Consider the following 9151-nt stretch of genomic DNA (forward strand, 5'->3'; position numbering starts at 1 on the left):
ACCTTTTCAAAGAACCAACTCTTAGCTTTAGGTTGATTTATTTTTTAAATTATTTTTTAAAGGCATGTTGCTTTTTTCTATTTCAGATATATCATGCTGTTTCTTAAGAGAAATATTAAGAACTATAAATTTTATACTACACATTGCTTTAACTGCATCCTGCATTATGAATAATCAATATGAAATATTGAACTTCCACAGGGAACTCATTTTCACTCATCAGTTATAAAGCTAGTCATTTTAATTTCTTTTTTCAGATTTTTCTTACTATCTTTCTAGTATTCATTTTCTGTCAAAGTTTATTACATAGAGAGAACATGCTTTGTATAATTTATTTTATACTTGTCAGTGATTTATGGCCTAGAAACAAAATATTTTGGTTTGTGTTCAATGTATTCTTGAGGAAAGTCATGAATCACGAATCACAAAATTCCATTGATCGTCAATTTCTCGAGGGGTCTCTGTAACCTCTCCATTTATCCTGTCCCTGAGATTTTAGAAGCCTCTCTCTACTTGGCCCTCCCAATGATGCTGCATTGGAGGATCTTTCAGGGTCAGGGGAATGGGATCCAGCTTGTTACTGGCTTTAACATATGAATACACCATGGGAAGGTTGTGAGGCTGTCCCATGTGGGCAGGAAACTCTCAGTAGCTTGCTAGTTTCTCCCACTGAGAGAAGTAGAGATATCTCTCGGCTGCAAAGCGGCCTCACGCTTCTGGGAGCTTGCTTTTAAGTCTCTGGATGTTAGCCATTAATGGGATTACACACACCTGGGTTCCTCTGCCGGTACCTTCATGCATGAGGCTTGTCCAAACATGTGGGGAGGGGCCTTGAGCATGGCTGTGGCTAGGTTCCGGTGGTCTTTGGGTACCGGGAGCTCTGCTTGGGGCAGGGAGGGAAGCTGAGCGGATCCCCTCCGAGGGACCCGAGGGAAGACAGCCGGCCATGCGAGCAAGAGACTCTTGGCCCTTGAGGAAAGTATCCATATTAATTGTTGTTTGTGGTAATATTTAACTGTGAGTAAAATTTAGTTGTTATCATTAGCACTATATTTATTGTTCTTAATTTTATTAATTACAGAGAGATTCTTGAAATATCTATGTTTTCGTTGATGATTTCTCCTTTTAGTTTTGTCTTTTTCTGTTATATTAGTTTCAAGCTTTAGCGTGGGTCTATGTAGCTTAGTAATGTTATGCCATTATTATTACTGTGAGGCACTATCTTTAATTTTGGTAGCTGTCTTTGTTCTGTAGTCCATGTTATCCAATATCACAACTATCTACTCTTGTTTTCTTTTATTTTCTTGGTGATTTTTATAGTAAATGTGTAAAATAGTTTAATGAGCTGTGGAGTAGATTTACTACCACAGGAAATTTTGTAGACAGTCAAAAGAGTTCCAATATACATCTTGATTTCACACTTTCAAAACTTATCCATTATCTATATCCCTCAATGAATGGTATATATGTTACCATTGACATATCAAATCACATCACACTAAAAATATATAATTTACATTATTTTTCACTCTTGATAGACATTCTTCACAATTGGTTTCTTTCCATTAAACTTTAGATGCAAAAACGTAAAAGTTTGTTTCATTTTTAAGAACCTATTTCTTATTATGGTTTAATGGCTCATTTATTTTTAATATTTGGTATTATTTTACGGCTTACACATTTAAGTTAATTTAGTGAAATAAAATTATATTGATTTACCATAAGCTTATGAGAGTAGATCCACTTTGCTTTATTCATTAGTTTTGTTTTGGGGACTGTACCTTGTGGTACTGAGTGCTTGGTTCTGGTTTTGTGCACATTGATCATTCATGGCAGTGCCTTCCCTTGGTGACATGGACCAAGGGAAGCACCTTAACTTCTGAAGTTCCTCTCTGACCCCAAACACTCTTGTTTTGAGAGTGAAGGTTCAAATGTATACATATATATGTGTATATATATAAGTTCTTCATAACACCCATAATCAAAATTTTAGTATGTTTCTCTGAGTTTTAGATTTATTTTTGTTGTTGTTGCTATTTTGTTTGTTATCCTTATTTATTTAAATCTCACATATGAAATCACAATCATTGAAGATCCCCAAAATGGCACCTACCAGTAGAAGAAAATATGAAAATAGAATTTTACTGAGAACTTCTTGCTGAAATACTGCCCCGGCAGCATGTGATTTTAATATTTTGGTTCTGAGAATAATGGGACAATAAATCTCCTTTATTTTAAACAACCTAATTTTTATTCTTTTGCAGCATCAGACATGGGGAAACCATGTTGTTAAAATTACTGTATATTTTAGTTCCATATATTTCCTTCTTCTTGTTTACTTCTATTTCTGTGCTGAGATATTCTACTATTCTTTTCTGCAAATTCTGTTCATTTTTAAAGCATTGTTCAGTGATAAACACTGAACCCTTTTCTAAACCAAATCTTCCTAAAATATTTTACACATGATGTTGTAAAATTATTAAAATAATGTGAATTATAACCACATTTGCAGTAAAGTTAATATTAGATGTGATATCCAATAGTCTACAAGTGGCAAATAGGTAGAGTTGCCTGTTCTACACTCCTAAAAGTAGGATAGTCATGATGACATTCATAAGGGAAAATGATCAAGTCCTTAAAAATAGTAACCTATGAGATTCTATTAAGTTAAAAACATTTTCATAAAATTCAATGACTAAACATCATTTACTTCTAGTACACAGTTCTGCAGGATAATAGGTTGAATAAAAATTAAGATGTTCTAATGGTAGAAAAATACACGTGTACTAAAATATTTTCTACTTCCAATTTTGGATACTAGTTTATTATACCACTCATGTTGCCACCATCATGTCTCTAACATTATAAAAAATATATACACACATATATTTGTTTAGAAAAATAAAATAGATATCAAGTGCATATGCAGTATATATATACAAATAGATTTATTCCTACATAAATACAGAGAAATAAAAATGTTAGTGAAAGAGAATATGAGGTTCTACTTTGTATTGTTTTCTTTTGTTTGGGGGGGCCATGCCTGGCAGTTCTAAGAGCTTACTCTTAGTTCTGCACACAGTGATAATTCCTGGCAGGGCTCAGGATACAAATATGATTCTAGGGATTGGACCCAGGTCTACTGCATGCAAGGCAAGAACTCTGCCGGTACTATCTCTCCTGTTCTTTGTTTTGTTTTGCTTCTTTGAAAGAGGTTCTAATTGTTTTGTATTTTGAATAAATATGTGTATTGCAGTTACTAACAAAACAAGGTGTTTTGTATCTTTTTTTAAGTCATAAGATGTTCTTATTTCATTTAGTCTTCAGTTTTTAATTTACATAAATGTGATTCATTTTATTTATCAATATAAGTTTATATACTGTATGTGGTATATATAAACAGTAATGTTTGTGATCAAGTTATCCATAATTAATTACCTAAGTTATCATTTTGTTTAAAATATTCTTAAGGTTATGATTTATATTTTCTAATTAAATAATAATTCATAAACATTTCTACTGGAAAGAAAAGATTCAATTCTACTTTTACAAAATTTATAATCTTAGTTGTTGCCTCTACTTAAAATATAGAATTGTAAAATTGGATATCTGTCAGTACTTAATTTATATGTTTAAGCAATTGAATCTGACATTTCAGTTTGTTTTTGAATTTGATTGTATTTGATTCAAATCTCAGTTTTTATCACTGTTGAGCTCCAAATGTGACATTTATGTTAGGATAATTTGTCTCATGTGAAGTGTCACTTTGATGTCACTTTATGTAAGTTCCACTGAACAACAGACTTTTTACACTGATGGCAATGTTGCCTTGGGGACAGCAGAAAGAAAGCAACATACTAGGAAATCTCTTTCTCTGTATTTGAATATCCACAAACTATTTGATAATGTTAAGCTTTTCAGCTAGGAAAATTAAATTTCAAGGATATTTTCTAATTTTATTATGCAAACACAACCTAGACTTCTCTAACACAGATATTTTGCTGAGCCAATTATATGATTTGACTTTTAAAAAAATAAGAAGAGAATAAGTCAGCTCTTTGATGAAGCTCTAACCCTGGGTAACTTTTCATTTAACCACTGAAGTTTACTAGGAAACTGCTCTGTGAAATGTTAGCAACAAACTTGGAAAGATTCTGAGGCCCTGTAAAGTCAAAGATTAAGAAAATTGTTCGTGAGCAAGAGCGTTAGAATAGAATGAAGTGTTAAAATGACAGTGTTATAGTATAAAGACTGAGGGATAAATAAAGCACAGAGGCTTTTTTTATTGAATCACCATGAGCTACAGTTGCAAAATTTACATGTTTGAGTTTCAGTCATACAATGATCGAACACCCATCCCTCCACCACTGTACATTTTCCACCACCAATGTCCTCAGTATGCCACCCACCATCCCAACCCTCCCCCTGCATCTATGCAGACAATTTCCCTCTTGCTCTCTCTCTACTTATGGGTTTTATGATTTACAACACAGATCATGAGAGGCCATCATATTTGGTCCTTTATTTATTTCCAGCTCACACCTTCCATCCCGAGCGATTCCCTCCAACCATCATTGTCTTAGTGATCCCTTCTCTATCTCAACTGCCTTCTACCCCAGCTCATAATGCAAATTTGCAATCATAGAGCAATCTTCCTGGCCCTTGTCTCTACTATCCTTGGGTGTTAGTCTCATATTACAATATTTTTTATTCCACAAAGGAGTGCAGTCATTCTGTCTGTCCTTCTCTTTCTGACTCATTTCACTTAGCATGATACTTTCCAGTCCATCTACTTATAAGCAAATTTCATGACTTCATCTTTCCTAACAGAAGCACAGAGCCTTTTACTGATTTTCCCAAACCTCTACTTAAAATTTCCCAATTTTAGGAAATGCAATGAAACTTCATTATGGAGTTTATTCTTTACATGTAAGAGACCTGCTATTAACTCCCTTTCAAAAGGAAAAGGAAAAGTTTTCCAATGACTCTAGTGCAAAGCAATGTATCACTGCATTTTGACCAGATAAAAAACATTTGTAATATTTAACTTACATCTTTTCTCTGGAAAGTGATCTGTGTTTAGATCATCCCCTGACTCTGGGAAGTGGGAGCAAGGTCTAGCTCTCAGGCAGTCAGAACTCAGAACAGAAATAATCTACCATCTATTCTTAAACTAGATCACAAGATAAATCCTTGACCCTGTCACTCATCCATAATTAATGTTCTAACATTATTCAAGTTCATTATGCTTCCAGCTGTGTATGTGGATGATTAAAACAGCATACAATTACTATGGTTTTCACTTCAATGAAATAATCAATAAATTATATGTTATTGTCAACACTGTTATAAAGCAGACTGTGTGTTTGATGACCTTTTGCACTGCAGATTAATGTGAGTGTTCAAAGCATGCTCAAGGTGGATTAGCTAAGCCAATATATTTGACAGGTTATATGTATTAACTGCAGTTTCAAGTTGAAATATTTATCATATGGTGGATATATTGGGAAATAACCCCTATATAAGTAGAGGACTGTGTGTTCATCCAAAATCAGTGAAAGAAAATTATAAGGAAAAATGAATTTGAGGCATCAATTGTAGGGTAACTGTTTAAAGTACATAATAAATTGATTACAACACTACATAAAGTATTTCTGTGTATGTACAAATTCAAAGATAATCATTTTCCATTTATGATAATCTTTAAATCTGGTACTCCTCAGCTTGCTCTCATAGATGGAACTCCAATACAAAGTATAAGAAAATTTTCAAGCAATTGTTAGAACAGAAGTAGAACAAATTGATATCAAACAAATAGCCAGATAGTTCACCAGCAATATATGTTTGTTTAGAAATAGCAAGAAAAAATTCAGATTTATAAATTGTTAGGATAGTGATGATCTTCTTGTGGCAAATTATATGAGTTTATCAAGAATTCCTGGCCAGTGACCTGACCAGGAATTCTTGAGAGAGAATTCTGAGAGACAAGTGTGTAGCTAATTTGTAAGTTTAGCAGAAAAAGAAAAGAATTTCCATATTTGACAAAATATGGCGTCCATCAGCATGACTGAGGACCCTCTGCATCTGGTGAAGCCAGGGTCAGGGAAACCTGTTCCGCTAGTTCACCTTCCTCTGCTACTGTGCTGTTTCCTCAACTTGCTCTGCAAACAAGTGCCTGTGCATCTAGAGAGACCCAGTCTCTGTTATTCAGGTGACCCACTTGCTTTATTTCAAGCACACTTTTTAGTCTTGATTTTGCTAAGAAGCAACAAGCAACACTTTAGTCCATCATTATATAATTTTTCTATGTTTAAGGTAGTATTTTCTTCTGTGTGTTCTACTCAAACCCACTTTCACCAGTCAGTTGTTAAATCCAAAGGATGACTGCTTCCTATAAATACTTGAGATTACAGAATGCAATAACAGCTCTTCTGGCTTATTTTAAAGTTCAATAGCAAGACTTTTTCAAAACATATTTTTGTATAATGTTCTCTGAAAATATATCCACCTTAGTTATAAAGCATCTATGCTTTTATCTAAAGCATTAAATCTAAAGCATTAAATCTAAAGCATTTATAGATTAATTGATTTGAATAGTGAGAGTTTTTATATATTTTTATGTTTCTATTTATTTTTTTCAAATATTAAAAACTGTTACTTTTCTGGTGTTTTATTAGTAATACAACTTCCACCTACTTGAATACAACTTACTTCTCAGATGTGTTACTTCCTTTAATAATAGAGCAATCAGGGATCAGAAAACTAGTCGAGATGCAGCCTTGGATGCAGCCGATCCTGGTTCAATAGAAGTAGCACAATTCCCTGAGCTTTGCAAGGTATGGCCCTGGAGGTTCCTGGGTGTTTATGCCATGACAGAGATAACAGTGTTGCCACAGGACTAGAGCATAACTGTATCCTTATACACCAAAATGCCATCCCGGCTCTCTGAGAATTGTAGGGAGAAATAATTCTGGACATCCTCTCTCTCTCTCTCTCTCTCTCTATCTCTCTCTCTCTCTCACACACACACACACACACACAGGCAAAGAAAGGCAGCAATTTAAAGACTTTTTGAAAATCTCTTTCCATCTTCAAATAAAAAATACAATTCTTCCTTCTACTTTAGCAAAGAGTTATAAATCATATTTGTTGAGTAGATGAAGGCAAACTATTTACACTGTGATGCTGGCAATTGAATTTGTCAGGAGGATGAGAGCTGTTCAGATCAGAGGGATAGACAGACTTGCATCTTTAGCTCTGGAAACTTTCAATGAAACAAATTAAGTTCTATTTCCTTCCAAAATAGTTGACCTGAGTTTGGTTACATTAAGGCAAACGTGTGCCACATGCTGGCTTCCCCGCCCAAGGATTACCAAAACAAGGCAAGGAAAAGGCTAATTGGGACAGCCTACTCCCAGCTCTGTTTTTGAATGCACACTGTAGTGAGCTGTACTAGGGGAGAGAAGATCTGAATGGCAAATTCTCTTCTCTTAATACTTCCCTCCTCTGTATGAGCTTGATGCTGGTGAGGTCCCCAAGTGGTTTATGTGAAGTGGAGAGGTGATAGGTGGCAGCCTTAAGAACTAAACATGCCATTTTCTCTATTTCCACCTATGCCACCTAGGGAACAACTGAAAATCTAGGACTGTGAGCTTTATTTCTTAAATGAAATGAAAGTCAAAACAAGACCTTCCCAGGTCTTTCAGGTTCCTGCCTTTACCCTTCCCCTCACAGAAAAGAATTTTGGAAAGAGACATCAGATAACAGATAACAGGAAGTACAACAGATTTTATTTGGAAGTTTTGATGGTGGGGGTGAAGAGAGAGAGACAAGAGAAAAGAGAGAGAGACAAGAGAGAGAGAGATAGATAGAGACAGAGACAGAGAGAGAATAGTGTGGTCAAGAGAAAAGAAGTGCTTCTCCAGAATGGAGAGGAGCCCCACCACACATCCTACACATTCTAGCACTAGGCATAGATGTGTGAAAGTGAACCAGGCTGGGAGATAGGGAAGAGCCCAATGGAAGTGGAATTCTTGGGAGATAATACTCATTTAGTCCTAAGGCTACCAGGACCACCTTATGGATACAGGATCTAAGACCTGACAAAGCCAGCACAGACTAGAGAAGGCTGGACCTCTTCTCTGGAAGAAATTCCATCAGGAACAAAGGCCAAGAAAGGAATTTCACCAAGAGTCAATCCCAGCTCTACCCCCTTGGTAACCACACTAGCAATAGACTCTGAGTAAGTAGAAAGTCCCAGGCAGGGCAACTTGGGACAAAACCTGTAAAAGCCAATTTGAATGAAGGAAGAGCGTGCAGATGCTCTGGGAGCCCAGGTGCCGCCTGTGCTCATGTGTGTGGCCAAGAAGGTGTCACTGCATCTACCTTCTTGAGAAGTGCTTTCTTATGCTTTAATGCTGGCATGGGTGATTGTTCTCCACCTGTAGAGAAGCCCATATTCTCTCTGAAGTGTATCACTCTCTCTATTTTTCTCTCTCCTTCCCCTTCCTAAAATAAATAAATAAATAAATCACCCTCCAAATAAAGTGTTCTTACTTCATCTCTGAAATTCTTTTCCGTGAGGAAAATGTGAAGGGCTCAAGAAAGGCCTGGGCAAAGCTTGGATTGGCTTTCCTTTCTGCAAAGAGCAATTCCTCACTCCATCCCAAGGATTTGGGCAGTGGGGATTAACTCCAGGTCGGCACAGAACAAGTGAACATCAGGTGTAGCTTGGCTAGTGTTGCGGGCAGACCTGAGGTAAGTGCCATGCAGGGACTCATCACAGACTTAGGCTCATCACAGTCCTAGACTTTCCATCGAGTCCCAGGGCTGAGATGGATCAGGAGAAATTGGCTGTTCCCTTTCAGCTTCACAAAAATCACCTGGGAACCTACCTCCATCAAAGATATACATCTCAAGCCAGGAGATGCAGGCAACACATGTGCTCCATACCACGTGTGCTCAGCAGCAACACATGAGACTGGGCAGCACATGGTCTTTCTGTCTAGGGAATAGACCATTGTTAGGTAGCTGCCAAGGGGTCATGCCGTAGCCTTAGTTCCTGCTGGAGCTTCCCTCAGATATGGGTCCAGTCTCCTTCCTGTCTGTGCCGGCTCGGGGGAAATGTTTATTAGGCCATAGTGCTTATGCT

The sequence above is a fragment of the Sorex araneus genome, chromosome 3, assembly GCF_027595985.1.
Source record: "Sorex araneus isolate mSorAra2 chromosome 3, mSorAra2.pri, whole genome shotgun sequence".
Taxonomy (NCBI): domain Eukaryota; kingdom Metazoa; phylum Chordata; class Mammalia; order Eulipotyphla; family Soricidae; genus Sorex; species Sorex araneus.